This window comes from Cyanistes caeruleus, chromosome 9 (genome assembly GCF_971803275.1).
Source record: "Cyanistes caeruleus chromosome 9, bCyaCae1.hap1.1, whole genome shotgun sequence".
NCBI lineage: Eukaryota > Metazoa > Chordata > Aves > Passeriformes > Paridae > Cyanistes > Cyanistes caeruleus.
In genome coordinates, this window is record NC_141709.1 from 12760702 (window position 1) to 12780482 (window position 19781).

The window sequence follows — 19781 nt, forward strand, 5'->3', positions numbered from 1 at the left end:
GCAGAGGTTCGCAGCCCGGGGTGAGGCTGCAGCCTGGCCTGAGGGGCCGCTCGGGGCCTGAGGGGCCGCTCGGGGCCTGAGGGGCTGCGGCCGGGACCTGAGGGCGCCACCGGGGCTCAGCTCACCCGCAGGCCCCGGCGGGAGCGGTACCGGAGCGGCCTCTAGCAGCAGCCCCTGTGGATGGAGTGTCCCCTGAAGAGCTGCTGAGCTCAGCTAGGGTGTTCCTGGTAGCTCCTCTCGGAGCCCTGCCCTGCTGCCGGAGTATCTGCGTGGGTGGTGGGAGCAGGGGAGGGGAAGGTTTCCTTTCTTCTTGAAGAAAGTAGAGTCTGAGATTTGAAAGGTTCTGGCTTCACACTCAGCTAAGACTGCTGCTGTGTGTGTTTGGAAGAACCTCTCTGGGTAAGCCCAGTTTCTGCTGTCTTACCCCCAGGCTCTTCGCTTACCTGCCCTTGAATTTTGAGGATGCTGTCGCTACACGCACGTGTTTGACACAGAGAGGAGGCTTGGGCTTTCCAAGGGTGTGGACAGGGAAACTAGGAAAAGGTTTTGTCGAAGCAAATTGCAGGCTGAGGTGATTCCTAACATGCATTCATGAGGGAATGTGCCCGTATCTCCTGTAAGTGCTCTTGGTGTCCCTGGTTGTCTCACGAGGGTTTGTTTTTCTGGTGCTATCACAGATTCTGAGCTATTCATAAGCCAAACTGGGCTCAGAAAAGTAGGTGAATGTGTTTTCTTCAGTGATGTGTCTTTCCTTATGGAAGGTATGTACTGTTGACTACCTAATTATACATGCAAATTTTTCTTGGTACTAGAAAGATTTTCTTTTTTTAATTTATATTTTTTTGTTTAATTTTAAATATTTTTTTCCTTACCAGTTCTACTTGAATTCAAAAATTTTTATCACTTCCCTCTGCAACATGAACAAAGAAAGAGAATGTGCAATTACTTTACATCAGAGCTGCACCTGAAACCAGTTAGTGGCAGTTCCTTGGATTGAGGGTGGTGGGGAGGGGGAAGAGAGTTTATTCCAATAAATAACTTGTGAAGTTGAAGTCCGTCTATGGAATTTTTATAAACTGAGACTAAGGCCAAAATAAAGTTAAGAACCTAGTCTTGAAATAATCAAAACCTTGAATAGGTGGTGTTTATCCCCGTCTTACTATTTTTTCAGGATGATCACTTTCTCTTGATAGAGGAATTTGGTTAGAGTGAACTAGTGAAGCAAAGGTAACACGGTAGTTACTGGCATAGGTAGGGAGCTCTGAGTCTGAGAGAACTGCAATAATTTATGCTCTTGGCCATCAGTGTTTGTATGCCATGGGAACAAATAAAAACTAGCATATGAAATAGACATTCAAAAAAGGCCTTGCTCTGTGTAACATGCAAGACAAACAACCTGTGTGTGTTAAATCTGTGGGTCTTTAATGTGAAACTTAACGAAAATATATGTTCTTGGGAATCTACTTTTATTTAGTGTTGAGCTCACTTTGGCAATTATGGCTTTAAAAATACTTTTAAAGAACCAAATGCAGAAGCAAATAAATTCTTTTCCCGTTTAGCAGAACCTGGCATGTGAAAAAGGACAGAAAAGGGTTCTAAAAATATAGGGAACAAGGATAAAAACACCCAAATATACAAATGGAGTATTTCTGTATTTGTGAAAACATGTTTTTGGGACAGAAAGGGCTCTTTTTCCTCCATAACTCGTTATTTTCCCTTCAACTAGAAATTGATTACAAACATACAAAATAAGTGCAGATGAAATTATATACATTCAGTTTGTGTCAGCATGCAAGCCCCTTCTAGTAAAAGAGGGTCAAAAATATTTAACCAGGAAGTTGAACCAATCTATCAAAACACACAAAAATAACCCAAACCAAATACCAATTAAACATTACGTATTGTTGTTTGCTATAAAGGACAACAATAGATTTCGTTCATTTCAGATGATCTCAGTTACAAGCTAGCAAATGTGTATGAATTGCAATTCATTACCCATACATTAATTAGCTCTTGTTATAGCTGTTTCTAAGTTGCCTATTTAATTATATAAGTTGGAAATATTTTTACAGATTTCTAAACTACAAAATATTCTCAAACTTCAGCCTAAGTGGTACTTCAATTGAACTATGTATAGTAAAGCAAAAATTTGTTTAGTTAATCTGCGTTGTATTTTCTTTAGGAATTTCTGCTTACATTAGTAATGTAAGGTTATTACTCCATTAGATCACACTTATTTTGCCTTTAATACCAGGAACTAAGAAAATGGGCAGCTATGTAACCTGAACAATATCACAGAGTTTGGGTTGTGTGACTGGAATAGTGTGATTGTAGTCACTGTAAAGCAAACAGAGCAGTTCCTGTCTTGGGATTGAGAAATCCATTCGGAAAAAAAGGAGGTCAAGCTGTAAAATAACTTACAGGAAGTATAACTTCCCTGAAAATATTTGAATAAGTTCATTTCGGATTCTTCTGTGCTTCATTGGAATTATTTCCTTTTAGCATGGAACTGTTTAATTCTAAAATTACAAGCAACTGTAATTTTTACAGTTTGATGGGATTACTGTGGCTAGATGAAATACAATAAGTTTGGGTGTTGTTTTCTATACGTAATTGTAATTAGAATTACAATAGTAATTGTAAAATTCTCATAACTATCAGGGTTGATTGGCTGGTTGATGATTTATCTGTGAAAGGAGCATGTAAACATCTGGGCAAACAGGTGGTGCCTCCCCTAAATGCATCTGCAAGGAGTGGAAAGCTGCAATGCATGTCTGCTCTGATGAATCCAGGCACTTTGACTGCCCATTAGCATCTTCCTGTAGCTGGTCCCAGCTTCTGACTCAGGGCTGTGTGCATGTCTGTACTGTAACTCTATAATACGCCACCTATGAAAACTCCGGCAGTTAAAACTTGAAAGGGTCTTCCTAAGAGCTTTCTTAACCTCTAGTGGACAGCATGATGCTAGAACATAGATGAAAAAACTCAAGAGAAACAGAAGATCCACACCTATGTCCCTATGGGGCAGATGGCTAAACTGAAATGAAGTAATGTATTGCAAGGCCTGTGAATATGCATTTATAGTCTCCAATTTATATATCTATATTCTGGTAGTATGGGTGCAGATGCACTCTGCCACACAGTTTTCTTTATTGAGCAAAAGTGGGTTTTGAGGGAGACCTAATATTGTGTTCCTAAGGACAGATTTGCTATAAAGCTGAATCTGGGAATTTAAGGCATATGTTTGTTTATTAATAGTGTACTTTGTTCTATGCGTATAAAGAAAGGTCATCAAAAAGTGCATTTCTGATTTGTAGCTTGAAATTCTCTGCTAAAGCTTGTTTCTGTTCCAAATATCTGCTCATAAAGATATATGGGTATGTGTGCAGTTTAGATATTGTGAGATTAAACTCTCAGAGGCAAGCTTGGCTGCTCTGTTTATTAATGGGAAAAAGCACTGTCTGAAAATTTTACAATACAGGAGTAGTTCTAGACAGACAGCAAGGCACCACTGTGGGGGCTGATTGCTCATTATATTTAGAGATAAGCACAGAAGCAATGTGTGAAAGATTGCTTTAAGGGCTGAAGTTTTCTAATGTAGGATACAAAGTAACAGTGGCTGTTTCTGAGAGCTGTTGTGAACACAGATTTAGAAATGGGACCCTGTTTTTAACATCTGCCTAAAGGTACCAAGTGAAATTATGCCTTCCTAAAGACCTTTTTTTGAAGTTGTAACACTTCTTGTTGTGTTAGTGAGGACTTTCTTGCTTAGCACCTTACTCAGAATGCCTGATGAGGAGCCAGTGAACCCTTAAATAAAAGTTTATCAGTATGTTGCATAACCTAGTATCTGGGATTGCTAATAATCAGCTGTCCTTTGACTTGACCTAATTATTTTTTGATTTACTTTAAATAATGCTCATTTGAATCCTGATGGGCAATTTGATGAAGAGCTGGCTTCCCACTTGACCAGTTCAACCTACCATGTATTTAGATAATACTTGAAAGCTGGGTGATCAGTGTTATATCTGTGTTTTAACAGTCATTTCTCTTGCTTGGGAAGTTCTTTGACTTACCAAAAAGCAGTAATTCATTTTTTAAGAGGAAGCCTTATGTATCATTAAGTATGATTTGAGACTTCAGACTTAATTTCCATACCCTATTGAACTTAATATGATTAATTCAACTTAGAAATTGAACTTTTTTCCCTAAACCTTGCATAGCATCAAAATTGCTGTAGCTGATACTTAAAAAAACTCCCAACTTTATTTTCTCTTTTCAACTTTGCTTACCATGTGTACTTTTTAGCCCCCTATGTAGAGAAAGACTGGGACCATTTTTCTCTCCAACAACATGTCAAAATATAGGCTTAAGAATAGTGAATGCCACAGGTACTCTGTTTCCAGAATTAGCATTCAGAATTTGCTATTTTCTCTTTTTTTCAATATGTCTGTGACTTATTTGAGGTTCACAATAACCTCATCTATGTTATAAAATTGTGCAGTTTCTGCTTACAAAGTTTTGGAGACTCTTTAGTCTGGAGTGTGAGCTGGCAGCTTTCTCACCCTCACCTCTTGTGGTTTGAGAGCTGACTGGAAGGTGAGCAATCCCCAAGGTGTAGAGGCACTACTGATGGACTGAAACAGTGGCTCTGCACAAGCCTTTCCTGTTTCCTGTGGGAGCTGTGATAGAGCTAAAGGATGCCTTTTAGCAATATCCTGCATCAGATTCTTTCAGGGCCCCTTTCATAAGGTCACTGCTTGCTGTGATCCCAGAGTGATGCTTTTTTCCTTTGCCTTTGCAAATTCATTAAGGTGGCCTAAACTTCAAACTTACATCCTTAACTTCCCTGGATGCCCAGGGTGTTTGGGTACTGACTTGCTCAGTCAGGGTGAGCTCTCAAACGATGCAGCTGCTCAGGTAAAAGCAGTGCAGGCACTCTCACTCACTCCTGGGGCCACTCTTAGGGTTGCAGCCATGAATAAAATCAGTGTTTTAAAGATGTTATCCTCTGACAGTTTGGAGAACCTTACTTAATTTAATGACCTATTATGCAACAATTGTGCATGATAAACTCTTCATTGTCACCCAGGTTTGTGTCTGACTTCTGCCACGTTATGTACATCTTATTTGTAAGGATGTGTTAAGAAACTCAGATTTATTATTTTCTTGTGAACCATTATGTGTTTTCATTTGCCAAAGAATCTGTACCTACAGTCTCCTGTTCATTCATTCCTTAATCTTAAGCCCCCAAACTCCTAAAAAAACCCCTAACTTCACACCCCCAAAAAGTGAACTACAAGTTACATTAATCAAGATATAAATTCTAGTCTGGGTTTCTGCTGCCAGTCCATGCTCTCTTCTGTCTTCTACTGTGCAGACTTAGTTGTTCTGTGCACTCTCATTTGGCTATTTTATATCAAATATATTCAATTAGAATATTGACGTGGATATTACACATAAGGAAAAAACCCCTTTTCCAGAAACAGTGATGAAGAGTATTATTGATCTCATTTCAGTTTCCAGATTTAGGGTAAAAATTAACAGCTTTGGAAAGAGACAGAATAAGGTGGTCCTTTTTCCCTTTGTAGTGGAGAGCAAGCATCTCATGTCACCAGGTTTCCAGTACCTGAGCAGTTACCTGGAAGAAAAAAAACCAACTGGATCCTTAGAGCTAAAATAATGGATTTCATTTATCTAGTTTTCCATGGTTGTTTTATTCCTGCTTGGAATGTTCAAAGGTGGCTAAATCATGTATTCAGTTTTAACTCCTAAAACACCGGAAATCCAAGCCCAGACAGTAACTGAACAAACTGACAGTAAGTCCTCTGTGTTTCACACAGACAGTTAAAATTATACTCCAAAATATTTTTAATTTGCCACATTTTATTTCATTCTGTATCCAACACAGCTGAACCCTGGTTTCCTTCTTGTGAGACATGTTTCTGTACTGCTTCTTGTGAAAGATAAAAGCTTAGCTCACTCTCATAAGGACCAACTTTTTAAAATTAGCAAATACAGAAAACAAATTAATTTTGAGCAAGGTGCAAGTGAATAATAGCACTTCTCTATGTTACTTAGTGCCATGCAGCCTCCCCTTAACCTTGAGGTTAAGGTTTAAAGGTAACTAGGTAGGTTTAAAGGTGCTATGTTTTTTGATCAGGCTACTCAGATTTTATGTATATTCCTTCAGGAAGGAAGGGAGAGACTTGCTTTCAAAATGCCTGGAAATTTTCAGGAGGGAGTGTTGTAATTAGTGAGAAGAGGGGTGTGATTGAGTGCCATCATTTATAGTGATATCTTCACCTTTCCTACACATTTTTCTTGGATTCTATTATGATTAAATATTTTTTTTGTGTGTAGCACAAAATCCCATAGATTCTGATAATGCCTCAGTTTGAAGGAAATTTGAAGCTGTGAAGAAAATGCTTTCTGTGTGGACTCTGTCTCTTTTTGCTCATGTTTCTGTGCTTGTATGTAATGTTTATAAATTAAACAGACATCTATTTCTCTTTCCTCAAATGTAGCCCTTGGATCCAATGAAACAGCTTCTAGAACATAATAGCTTTTCTAAATGGGGAAGTCAAGCTTACTGGAGTGCAAGGTGTGTAGAGGAAGCAAGAAAGTCACTCAGGTCTGTCAGAATTTTGCAACAGGTCCCTGAAGTGATGGTTTCTCCCTGGAAAACTTTCTCTTCAATGATGTCCATATAAAATGAGTATGGATTCTGTCCCCAGCCTGTCAGTTTGGTGTGTGATCTCTGACAATAGCTAATAAAATCCTAAAAAATGTAAAGGTGTTCTTTGTAATATAAACACTGCTTAGCAAAAAGCTTTACAATCCTCCAGTTACATATGTGCATCAAAGCACAGATGTCAAAGCCAGACCTTTACAGTTCAGTGACTGAATTAATGCATTTGAAAGGAGGAGAGGGGAAATGGTTTCAGGACAAACCAAACCAGATGGAAGAAGGTGGGGCTTAGCTTTCCTATCAGTTTCTTTTGGGTGAACTCAAATACATGGTCTGAAGTTAATGTATTAATTTAAGAATTGTTTTATCTTTGCTTAATCTATATTTAAAGAGAGCTTTTTAGATTAACATGTTCAATGCATTTGCTTGAAAATACTGAATGAAATTAATCTGAGACCCCAATTTTTTCTCATTTTGATCCATTGATGATGTAGTTTAGCTGGAAATCACAAATGACTTTTCTACTATTTTATGGTTAATCCATTATTTTATTGAGGGGGAACAGGACAGGGAGGTCCAGTTATACAAAATGCTTGGACTTTATTGCATGTTTAGTTGCTGTTATAGGTTCTTCAAGATAGAGGATCTAAGGGAAGTATGATTTCTAAACCTGAGTTGCACTGAATGTCAGGTCTGTGTGTATAAAACAATACAAAAAATTAACTTGTCACTCAGCCTTCTAAAAATTTTCTCCAATGTCTTGCTTGTTGGTGTGTATTTAATTTTTGGCTCAATATTCTTTTAAAAAATTCATTGAGATACCAAATTACTGTCTCTTTCCTACATTGTGTACAGTAGTACTAGATTTGGGAGCATTAATTTTTTATTTCAAATAGAATTTTTAATGAGAAAAGAGATGTTAAATCTTTCAAATCATCAGAAATACCCACTGTCATTCTAATTTTGGAGTCTTGGTTATATGATAAAGGCAATATTCACACATACAAGTTGAAGGAGCTATTTTGATCCCAGTCATAAAAAACCCCTCCACAGGCTGCTGCTATATAAGAGTGTTTGCCGAGCCCACGATGTGTGAGGACAGTTGGAAAGGTTAGTGCTGTGGTTATGTACTGAGTTTTGTACAGGACGCTGCAAACAGGAATGTAAAAAACCTACACAGACTGTTTCGAATAGTGGTGAATACTGTGGTTTTGGCTCAACATATTTATGCCTTTCTAGTTGAAAGTAGAACATAAGTTTTCTAGAAGCCAGAAGATTTTTTTATGAACTCCAACAGTCTGGGAAATAAAGAAGTTGGCTCAAAGAAAAGACAGCTGAGATGAAAAAAATTAACCCCCAGAAAAGAGGTTTTGCTGCTTGTAAGAAAATCACAATTGCCTTTATTGTTCATGTGTTTCTATGTTTTTTCCAAGTTTTGAGGAAGAAAGCAAAAGCAGTGTGACTATGACTGTCTTAGGACAAAGCAACTTCAAAATAATATTTTGAGAGGATGAAAGAATTTAGCCAGGTACTTCTGTGGAAGTACTTCTGTGGTACTTTAGCCTGGATGAGGTACATCCTCTTATGCATATAAAAGCATCACACAGTGAAGAGTTGCTATAGCTTAAGTATAAATCGTGAGCATTTCTTGAAACAAAAGAAATGAGAAATCTTGATTAACCAAAGTGGAGAACAAAAATTTGACTGTTTGTTTAGATATGGCGGTGGAGGCATGGTGAGACATGGGATCAGCAGCTGAGCATGGTCATGGCTGTCTGAGCATGTTGGCAGGAATGGGATGTTCATCTTCAAAAACTCCACCCAGAGACAAAACATTTCAATAAATAATAGAGCAATGTAAAGTTTAAGGCTTTTTATCGTGGTCTGGCTACAAAAGAACTAATACTGATTTACCAGAATTCACAATGGATTTCTCAGACATTATTTTCCTTCAAAACAGCCAAGTCCTTCAAATTTGAAAAAAACCCACAAGGAGGGGCAGAAGACCTGGTGGTTGTACAAGCAAAATGTATCTACATTTTTGATCCTTCTAACTCTCAGTTCCTATTGCAATGCTAGAAGTAAGACAGCTTATTTCAAGCAAAGAGTCTGTGCTATATCACTAATATCTTATCCAGGGAGCAGCAGGTGTGTAAGGGAAATAAGGCCAGTGACATGCCAGATATTGCCAGTCTCTGGTCCAGTATAAACCTACCTTTGAGTGGACTACAGTCCAGAGTCTGACCTGGAGCTAGACAGTGGGGCCAGATTGCTAACTTAAAAAATGAGGGTCTGGAAAAGATGGGTACCTGGGTTCATAGGGCTGTTGCTGCAGAGGTAAGCCCAGCTGGCTGTCATTATACCATCTTTGTCTAAACCAAGGGGATTAATGATTATGAAGGGCTGTTTTCAAATATGGAAATGAGCAGGAAAAGGAGTACGATGGCTGCATGCCAATTATTGGTTTCCCTCCATGATCCTTTTTCTGAGACATTTGTTGGACTGTTTTCCCCATTACTGCAAAATGTCTCGCCTCCTTTCGTTGAATTATGTTTTTTAATCTCTGTGGAGACACCGTCTGATGCTTCTGTATTCTCTCTTAAGTTGGTTTTTTTTTTCAAGTTTTCATTTCACACAACCATTCTAAACTTTTTCTTACTAGAATCTGTCTATAAAGTGCTCTTTTCTTACCTATCAGTACTACAATTCCTTAATCCTGACCATCCCTCCTTCCGTTCCTACCTGACCTAATCCACACCATCATCCACCCATGCCATCGGTGTCCACAGTGCCTGGGTCACTCAAACACATCCTTGCTGTCCCAAATTGCCAAGGGACCAGCAATGATACCTGCAGGCTTGACCATGGGACATGTCACTTGTATTCCACTGGAATGTCGCCGCAGTGAGAAAGTGGGACATGCATTTTTGTTTACAAGTCTTTCTTCAGTTATGGTATGCTTCTGCTCAAGTAGTTTTTCTTTTCTATGGCCAACTGTCCTGTGCTGACAGTGTCAATCATATATGAAACTTTCCAATTTCTCTCGCAAACTTTTTTCTGAAAAAATGCCTGAAAGATGTGTTTCCAAGAAAAGACTGAAAAGCTTAGTGGAGGACTGATGATGATTAAGGAGGACCAATCTTGCATCTTTAACAAGTGGGAGCAGGGTAAGGGGAGTCATGCCATTGTCTGTTTGTTGGCTGAAGTCAAATTGCTTTGATTAATACTGGAATAAATGGTCCAACTTTAAAAATCTCTTGGAATGTCAGAAGAATGAGTTGTGTTGAAGATTTGTAAGGAGTAAACTGTAAAGTTTGGGATAAAATTTTGTAAAAATGGGATAACTACAGGTCCTGTAGAAAACAGAGAAACAATAATGTAGCCTTGTACTGGTAAGGTTCAGGGCAGTTGTAAGTTATTTGCCTTCCAAATAAAAAGCTAGTAAGTGTGGGTAAGCAAAAAAAAAAAAAAAAACTATTGAGTGGGGCTGTGCAAGCTTCTGTCTCAAGTCAGGACTATTCAACAAGTTCTCTGATGACCTGATGTTGAATTTGAGTGTCTTGGCTAGCTTTACAATTAAGGATAAAATCGGAAAAAGGGAGCTGCAAGTATAGTATGTTGGGGAAATATATGGCCCTTCCCCCATCTTCCATGGACTAATCTTTGGGACAGTCCTATGCAATTAAACAGCAGAAATTTGCTACTGCTCACTTGTGTTGTAAAACTATTTCTTTTCACATAATCAAAATGCTTCATCTTTATATGGGCCTGTGAAGATCTAGTAAATTTAATTGTCCCAAACTAATATTATTTTCATGGTACTTTTCTCCTTTTAAGAAAAATCCTAGGAAATAGTGAGGTGATGTAATGGTTAAGGAGATGGCAAAAGAATTGATATTAGTGCTTGTCCCAACAGGAGAACATTTCACATCTGTTATTTATGATGTGAAGCACCACTGGGGATAGCTTCAGTAACTATGTACATAGTAATACCTTTAATTAGACTAACAGAATAAATATTGCACACAGGCTTTAGGGATCTCATAAAAGCTCTACCCCTGATGGAGAGGAAATTGGTGCAACCAGAGAATGATAACTGTAGACTGGGAAGATCACTATCTCCTAACTTCTTGTGCAGCGAGATTCTTGCAGCACTTACTTTACGGGTAAACTTAAGGTTCATCTATGACTTTTCAGACAAAACCTTCCTGTGAACTTGGAAAGCTTCAGAGTAAAATTTACTTGTCAGTCAAATGACAAATGACAGATGAACTTCTGTTATCACTATGCTTATATTTAAGATTTAAAAAAAAACAACCCAGATCTCTTATAAGTACTACAGAGATTAGCTTATTAGAGCAGAAAAATATCTTTACCTGAGACTGTGCTACCTCTCTTCTGGGCTGCACTGCCTGAGGTACAGAGCTGAAGCTTGGGGTATGAGGCTTTGAAGTTAAAGCATAACAGGCTCTTTGTTTTCTCTGTTTTCCTTGCCATAAAGAGCACATAACTCCAGTGACAGAGTTCAGTGAATAGGCGCTTTACACGGCTGCCCAGTGCAACACCTGCTGGCAGCTGAGTGTGACACCACTGCGAACCTCTACCTATGGCACAGGAGAGGACACAGAAACCCCTTGTTCGGCCTCATGTTTTATAATAGTCAGAAATATACTTGTGGTGGGTTGCATTTTCCTCCTTGAAGCCAGTTTTTCCATGTGTTTCAGCCAAAGCAAGACCTGCAAACAGAAGGAAAAATTTTCCAGTTCAGGACTTTAGAAGTAACTATGGCAATGCTGCAATTGGATTGTGACATCTTTAGCTTGTGGGGCTGCCTCAGTGTTCGTAGTGGTCTACAGGCATAGGTGGACAGGGTATTTTAATAATCTGTGGCTGTGGATTGTGCCTTGTAGCTCGTGTCTGTCTTGAAATAAAAAGCCAATGGTTCAGTCTCCAGAAGTAAAAACAAAATGGGATTTTAAAATTGGACCTTTTTGCACATTTGTCACAAATGGAGACTCATATAAATGCTTATTGGGGCAACAGAACTAAGGTAACAAAAAGCCAATAGCACCTTGTGGATGCAGACTGTCTGCTCAAAACATGGAATACCAATAGCCTCTGCTATTGTGGAGAAAAAAGTCAAAGTTACCAGACTGGCTTGAACTTGTGTTCTTTGTGTTCTTACCATTTGCATGCCTTGGTCCATTAACATTACTGATTATCTTCTTACAGTACCTCTGTAAATTACCGTGTTTGTGGATTTGGTAGTTTCAGTTTGGTGTGTTGTTGGTTTTTGGTTTTTTGTTTTTTTTTTTTTTTTTTTTTTTTTTTTTTATTAAAGTCTGTTTGTTCCTTGAAGAACTATGGACTCTGCTCTTACAAAGAGAACATGTCTTGTAGTCCCTGCCGGATCTTCTTCTGACTTATTACATGTTAATTTCCAAATACAAGATTTGAAAAAGTGGCAAAGCTATGTAGATGCCTCTGAGCCGTGTTTGATATGAAATAGTTTTTTAACATTCCAATTTTATGCCAAGAGTTAATAATTTATCCATAAAAATTCCACATAAAGTGAAAATTAATGTCCTTATTTTGCTGTTTAAAATTTTATCTGAAACAGCACTAGTGGCTATTGCCTGAGATGCAGGCTAAAACCTTATTAAAAGCTGAGTATCTACTGCGGTATTTCATTCTCTATTTAGTTTTATTAATAGTTGAGTGTTTTCTTGGTGGGAGATGTTTTGTTAACCATAAGAAAAAATTCTATACACGTATAAATAAAACTTGGTGAAGAAAAGTAGGTCAGTCCTTCAGTATGGCTTTTAGCTACATCTTAAAGATTTTTCTCTGCAGTGATTTGCTGATCCAGTTATTCTTAATATCATAATCCTTAAATTTATAATCCTCAGTAATAGTTAATGATTGCTAACATGTATAATTTTCCTCATTCAGTGTCATCAGTGGCAGTGATACATTTGGTCACATGTTTGTAAGTGGCTGTCTGTTTCAGAATCTGGTTATTTAAAGTGTATCTAATTGAATTACCAAACAGTGAATACACTGCCTGCAAAAGTCACTGACCTAAATGTTGCCTCTAAGCTTTTGAGCATGGCTGATAGTGGAATGATGTAAAATGACATGAAAGCTGAAAACATAATTGCTCATTGTGAATCCTTTTTTTCAGTAGCTAACATTATTCCAAAGATGAAAAGTGACAGTTATATATTTTTGGCAACATTTCCCTGTAGGAAAGGAGCAGGCAACCTACTTATTTTTTCTACTGTTAGAGCTGTCTCAAAATTATATTCATAAGAAGTTTATTTACTGACATTACAGAGTGAATTTTTGAGCAGTCTGTACCCAAGTACTAATTCAGGGCTCTTATAGTCTAGGTATGTAGTCATGAAAAATGAGCTGTTGGAGGTTTAGCTGCAGAATATCACAAGATTATTTCTAGGAGCAAATGCTGTGTCTTGGGAATTTTTAAGAAAATTAAAAAAAAATAAAAATGAAGCATTCAAAATTCAGATGCTGCTTCTGAATATCTGGCTGTACAAAACTTAAAAATGCCATCTGGTGACAGCTTTACCTTCTCTACAGATTCCATCAGACCGCGTGTGTGTTGTTCCCGTTGCTTGCAAATTTACACTTTTAGCTGATGGGAATTGTACATATGTGAAAGCTTGGAAAGCAGTTACTGAGCAGCCTTATTTCCAAAAGAGCTGATAGAATGTAGCAGCCAACAGTCTTAAAGTGAACACAGAGCCTGAGCTCATATTGCAGTGTTCTGTGCAGGCTCTGTGTTCACTTTAACAGTGGCTCTAACCGCTTATGATGATGATGAAGGTACATAAACTGTAGTCAGCTCAAGAACCCACCAATCTCTGGCTGCCATGCAGACATACCAAGTTCTTTTCTCAGCAAGTGGGGAGGGTCTGCCTGTTCACCTGTGGGTTCTTCTCTTCGAGAAGGATAGTGGCTCCAGCACCTGTGAGCTCAAGTGCAGCAAGCTGCTAATGCGATCTTACTGATTTGGGATCCAAGTCAAAAGAGAAAGAAAGCAAAATAATCTCTTTTGATAACTACAAATAGTCCTTAGATCATGGTCTATGATTTGTAGGCACTTTGATTAAATTAATTTTTAGTTTCAGTTCATCAAAGGCTGGTATATCCTTCTGGAAAATAATTCTGTCATGAGTATCCTGAACTAATCTGATTGTGTTCTCACAGAAAATGAATAAGGTATAAAGACTTCTGTTTTGGGAAAATATAACTCTGGTGCTCATCTGAGCATAGAGGAGCCATTAGTGGTACATACAAAGACTGGGAAGGCACATGCCTAAGTTCAAGCAACAAACCCTTCATATTAGGGATGCATGTCTCAGACTTGGATTACTCTTCAGCAATGCTCCTGACTAATTAGCAATAGACACAGTAATGCCTTAGAATCTCAATACAAGGTTTAAAACAGAAATCCTGTTCCCATATAGATAGGAATCTATATAAGGAGAAAGGAATCGTAATGTTTTGTTCAGTTTTGGTTTGGTTTACTTTCCTCCTGCAAGGATGAACTGTCTTAAGTGCTTGTCTGCACCCACAAAAGGCATTGATGGGATCGGTGGTGTAGCAATGGAGAGATGAAGGGGAGGTTTTCTTGTTTGTTTGGTTTTGTTTTTAGAATTCACCCTTAACAGTCAGTTTGTGGTATTCACTTTGAGCAGACCTGTGGTTTGGTTATCTCGCTCTTGATACATGTCAGCTAGTTCCAGAAGGCACTTCCAGTCAGCACTTACCAGCATTTGTACACGTACCTGCAGTACCTAAATTGTGCAGAACATAAATTATGTCTTGTAAAGGCTGATACACATCTGAAGTCCATATGTAGCTCTAGGCCAGAGATGGATGCCAATAAGCACCCAAAATAAAGAAGCCCCTGGGTACTGTGACAGGAGGTATTTTAAAGGATGTGGTAATGTTTTGCTTGGAGTTTTTTTTTCCCAAATGTAACCAATGAGTGGCTTACTTTGCTAGCTCTGTGTCAAAATAATGGGAAATGATGGAAAGAGCACAACGTGAAGGGAGAGAGAGGAAACAAGCTGCCATTGCTTCAAATACGTACACTTGTGCTGTGGGAGCCATCGTCAGCCAAAAATAAGCTGTGAGTTCTTTCCCACCCACACAGCTCAAGCTTCATGAAGTGAAGGAGACTGTCATGTGGTGGCAAAGACCAGATTATCATAATGTGGGTGAGATGTTTCTGCCCAAATATACTCTCCTGCCTGTTGTGGTCTGAAGCTCCTTATTTGTACCTGCAAAGCAGTAATCTGCACCAATGAAGTAGTGAAGTGTACAAGAGCTGTTTGTGCGGGGCACCCACAGTTTGTCTGTGGGCAGAAATGCTTTCTCTGTAGGTGGAAACGTGTGTTTTTTCAACTACATGTTCTTTTGTTTCTCCTCTTCCCCCTCCCCCCAAAGTGACATCCACCTCTGCGTTTTTCCCTTAGTGTAGGATGTGTGGGACCATACTTCTTTTACAGTTCTCTTGTGTGTTGGCTTACCAAATCCTCAGCTTGTACAAACTGGCATAATTCCACTGAAACTGATAGAAGTAAGTTGACTCCTAAACCAGCAGAGAATCTGAATTCATTAGGTAGCAGATCATGATCCACATGAACTTCTGGAACAAGCTACTGCAATTGTTTTGGGGACATACAGAGATATTCCTGGAGCATCTACAAAGATTTCTTTTAAGACTTTCTGTAAGCCACAGCTGGATGCTGTCTTTAAAGTAATATAGGGTTTTTTTTTTCTCCTGTTGTCTCCTACAGTAATATTCTGAATTCCTCTCAAAGTTCCTTTAGTTTTGTTATCCTTGTAGCAGTTTGTGGCCTCCTTGAAGTCTGTTCACTGTCCCTGTCTGTGGGAGAACCTAATTTCATCATGATGTCTGTCAGTGTGGTAACCAGCAGCGTACTGGTACTGGGTAAACTGGATGGCAGTTAAATCTCAATCTATTGTCATGAACTCTAGGCTTATTATGGCTCATTGTTTGGAGGCAAGCACAGTAATTAGCACAGGGTGTACTCTATGATAATTAGGAATGTTTTACACATCAGATGGTGATGTTGACTTTTGAGGGCAACCACCTGGACTCAACTCTTACTAGCTAAAACAAATATTTTTGTATTTCTTTTTGTTTCAGTGTTTCAAAATGCCTGTGGTAAATTACTTTAACTGTTTAATGACTCAGTAATAGATCCATGTAATCAATTAGCTGAATAGTATGATCACTGGGACAAGTTGCTGATACCCAGAGGTGACACTGTAGCTGAGATACACAGTTTGTGTATTTTAATTTCTCTTGAGTGCAAGGTGAAACTTCTACTATCTTGAAAGCCAGGTGCATGTTGCTTTCCAGCTTTCTCTCCTCTTTACCTGACCTGGTATTTGAACCTTCTGAACCCTGGTATCATAGATTTGTGGTGTCTGGTCCATTTTTGACTTGTTATTCATCATAAAGATGTAGTGTGACATTCTTAGTGGAGAAAATAATGACTATTAAAAGAAATCCACTAAAAACCTCACGGAACAAAACATGACCCAGAAATTTATATCATCAGGTCTCATTATAATCTCTTTGCAAACTTGTTAGATTAAAGCAGATTTGTTAAAACATCAAAAAATTTAGGGCCTTGAAAGCAGCTGTAGTTCATGAAATAAATTCAGGAAAGATCAGAATATGTACCACGGACCTACATTCTGTCTGATAGTTAATGCAGAATTTGGGGGCTTACTTCTGATTTACTGTGAAATATGGACAGTTTCTATTCTAACTCATGGCTTGTGTGGATTAATTTCTGCACCTGAAGCTTTCCCTAAATTTCTTATGTTAGTTCACATCCAAACTGAGGGGAGGATATTTTCATTTCTAGTGGCAATGAGAAGGCAGTCTCATAAGAAGATGTAAAAGCTGGGCATTTCTGTCAATTTTCATAAGAATTATATTTGAAAGCTGTGCAATTTGAAGACTTGCCCTGTTTCCTCCTCAGATCAATAATTGCTAAACTCAAACATAAACCTTCCCTTAGGTGCAATTGTTCAGACATATTTGTATTCAGTGTGAGATTACTGGATGTTATGAAGTGAAGGCTCTACCACAGACATGGAAATACTGAGCTTGTAAATACCCTTTAGGTGCAGACAGCACAAAAAGTTAATCATTATGCTTCTGCTGCCTCTTTTGCAGTTTATACTCCTAAGGTAATGTGGGGGACATGCAGTACAATGGAAAGTTAAATTTTTTAAAATTAAATCATGATAGGTTACTGCTTGCATTCCAAGTTCATTCCCACTACTACGTGTGAACATGTAATTTCTGACACTAATTTTCAAAACATTAGTGATTTGGGTGGGGGGGAACAAGGAGCTATATTTTGAAAAAAAATCTCTTAAGTTCAAAAAATTGCAAGTGTTGCATTTCAAGAGGATGAAATAATCTATTTTAAACTAGGAAGGAATTTGTGGACACTGTATCTATGGAATAATGTCAGATAAATTTAAATGTGTTAACTGTGTGGTGCCATTACAAATGCTTTTTTTGGCTGAAAAGGATCAGTGATTACTTGTAAAATAAAGACATTAAATTATTTCAGTTAGGCCTGGCTGGGCTCTTTGGAATGTGGTCTAAGTTTCTGGCACATGAACTTAAGGAGGATGTATGGGAATTAAAAAAAAAAGTTCAAACAAAATTATACAAAACTGAAATAAAAGAGAAGGCAAGATGTAAAAATTATTCTGTAGTGAGTGTCACCATGCAAGTGCTTGGAAAAATAACTGATTACCATTGTAACCCTGGTAAGTAAAAAAGATATGCATTAATAGGAAAAAAAAAACGTGGTTGGCAAGAAAAAGTGGTATTTACATGAGGTAAAAGTCAGGATTGCAAGAGCCTTTTTTTTTTTCCAGAAAGACATGGTTGGAGTCTAAAATTGTCTAGATACTGCTTCCATTTCAACTATAAATGACTTCTGTACTTAACTCTTTAACTTACTGTATCACTTCACCATCTGTAAAGCAAGAGATGTTAGTGCGGTGGTGTCAGCTGTGCCAAAAAGCAAGTCTATCATATTCATCCTGCCATGGTCCTGAATATCACAGACTATTTCTATCACAGAAACTCTTTGACTTGTAGTTTTAGAGATAAAACCTTTCTGTACTTGCTAAGGAGAAATTATAGAACTAATACAGAAGCTGTTGGTCTGGATATTTAAAATCATCTTACACCAGAAGCCAAGGAGAAAAGAATGAACTTAGAGGTAATTAAAAAAACCAACAATTCCAAACTTCATAATAAGCCCTTAGTACCACCTCTGCTGTCCTCAAACATGGTGATCTGCACACTGGGGAACAGCAACTGATCTCACATGGATGGGAAGTGCATTCCCTCTCCTCTTCTTCCGTTGCTGTAAAAGCAGTGCTCCTATTATGTCAAGGTCCATCGCATTTACTGCAACTTTGATATGCTTGACCTAAAAATATTGCTGGGAGTGAATTATTTACAATGGCACTGAGGAGCAATTTTTTAGAATGTTTCTATGGCCTGTGGGCATTGTACTGAGTACATATGTATGATATTAACAAAAAACATGAAAATTACTATGAAACCTTTCCACAGTATATCACAGTTATCATCACCAAATTGGGATTGTTCTGTGGCTTTACAGCATAAGGAAACATATGTGCAAGCCAGCATTTCTTGTGGGTGTGGAATAATAGTGTCATTTTCCAATGAATATTATTAAATAACTAGTCTGCAGAGGTTGATTTCAAGCTGTATGAAGTACTATATATCTGTGCACTAAGGAGTCATTTTTCAATTTCTATATGAAAACATGGTGAAACTCAAGTCACTGATAGATTCCCATTCCAGGCACCATTAAAAAGACAACTTCTGAAGATTCTCCTCTTCAGAAACCAGTAAAACCTTGCAGTCCAGGTAGAAATATTTGTTTTATATTTGTAATGAGAGTGGTCTATCTGTGCCTAGGTCAATGCTGGCTGAGGTTCCTGCAGCCTGGCCTAGTAGGGTATGAATAGCTGTTCTTCCATTAGCAAGTGTATGGAACAAAATGATGATTGAAAGCAAGAGATGTGTTTTTTGAGGTAAAGTATTGCCTTAGAAAAGGATGTAACTTTCTTTTTCTTGCAGTCTGTCCCTCCTCAATGTTAATCATTGAGGCATTATCAGTTTGTAGACAAAACATATATACAGAAACCACTCATGTTCCAGGACATTCTTTCCAGTGATGAGAAATTCCAGATTCTTCTGTTTTGCTAAGTATTTTCTCTTTTAAAAACACGTAACACATCTATAACTAGCATTAATAAGTGTTTTGCAAAATTAAGAACTGGTTTTTAAGTTTCAGTAAAGAACTTCGTTTTGTACCAATAACATACTAACTACAGCTTAATTTGAAATTTTCTCCTTCTAGACAGAACATATACCTCTGAGTCTTGCTTTTAATATGATCTTTATCTCCCTGCAGTATTTAAGTCTGTAGTAATTCAAATTCCCATTTTTGTAGAAATGGGTAAACCTAAAGATACAGGCTTATCTCTGAATAGCGTTGCTGAGAAATCATTTATCCATGCCAAATCTTCCTTTTAATACTTTACTCTTCGGTCTCTGACCATGATATTATTCAGTGAGCAACAGACCATGTGGGGGGCTCTCTAGTAAATACCGGAATGAAAAGAGATAATTTTCCTAAATGCCAATTTTAAATAATGTCCAAATAATTTCAGGATTTATTTTGTTAGTGTGGTTGTTTCTTGAGGAACTGTGGGGTGAGGCATGGGGAGTGGTCTATAAATATTAGTTGCACATGTGACAGAGGACTGATCTCTTTCATGATTGAAATACATTTCTACCATTTAATTAGACTGATAACAGTTAAAGAAGTGACTATAGATGTATTGTCCCATGATAGGCTTGACACTTTTATGGTGTTCAGTTCCTACTGTGAAACATGGATAAACCAAGCAAGCTCAATACAAAAGATAACTTGTGTGACTGATGTGCTGAGGAAAC

General features: G+C 38.0%; 1 long non-coding RNA gene across 1 annotated transcript in view; it reads left to right on the top strand.

Moving 5' to 3' along the window:
* LOC111932757 (uncharacterized) overlaps positions 1-19781 on the top strand; it is a 249403-nt gene continuing 229622 nt past the window's right edge. The window contains exon 1 of the long non-coding RNA XR_015273838.1: positions 1-202. This is a non-coding gene — a long non-coding RNA (uncharacterized LOC111932757). The remainder of the gene's footprint in view (positions 203-19781) is intronic.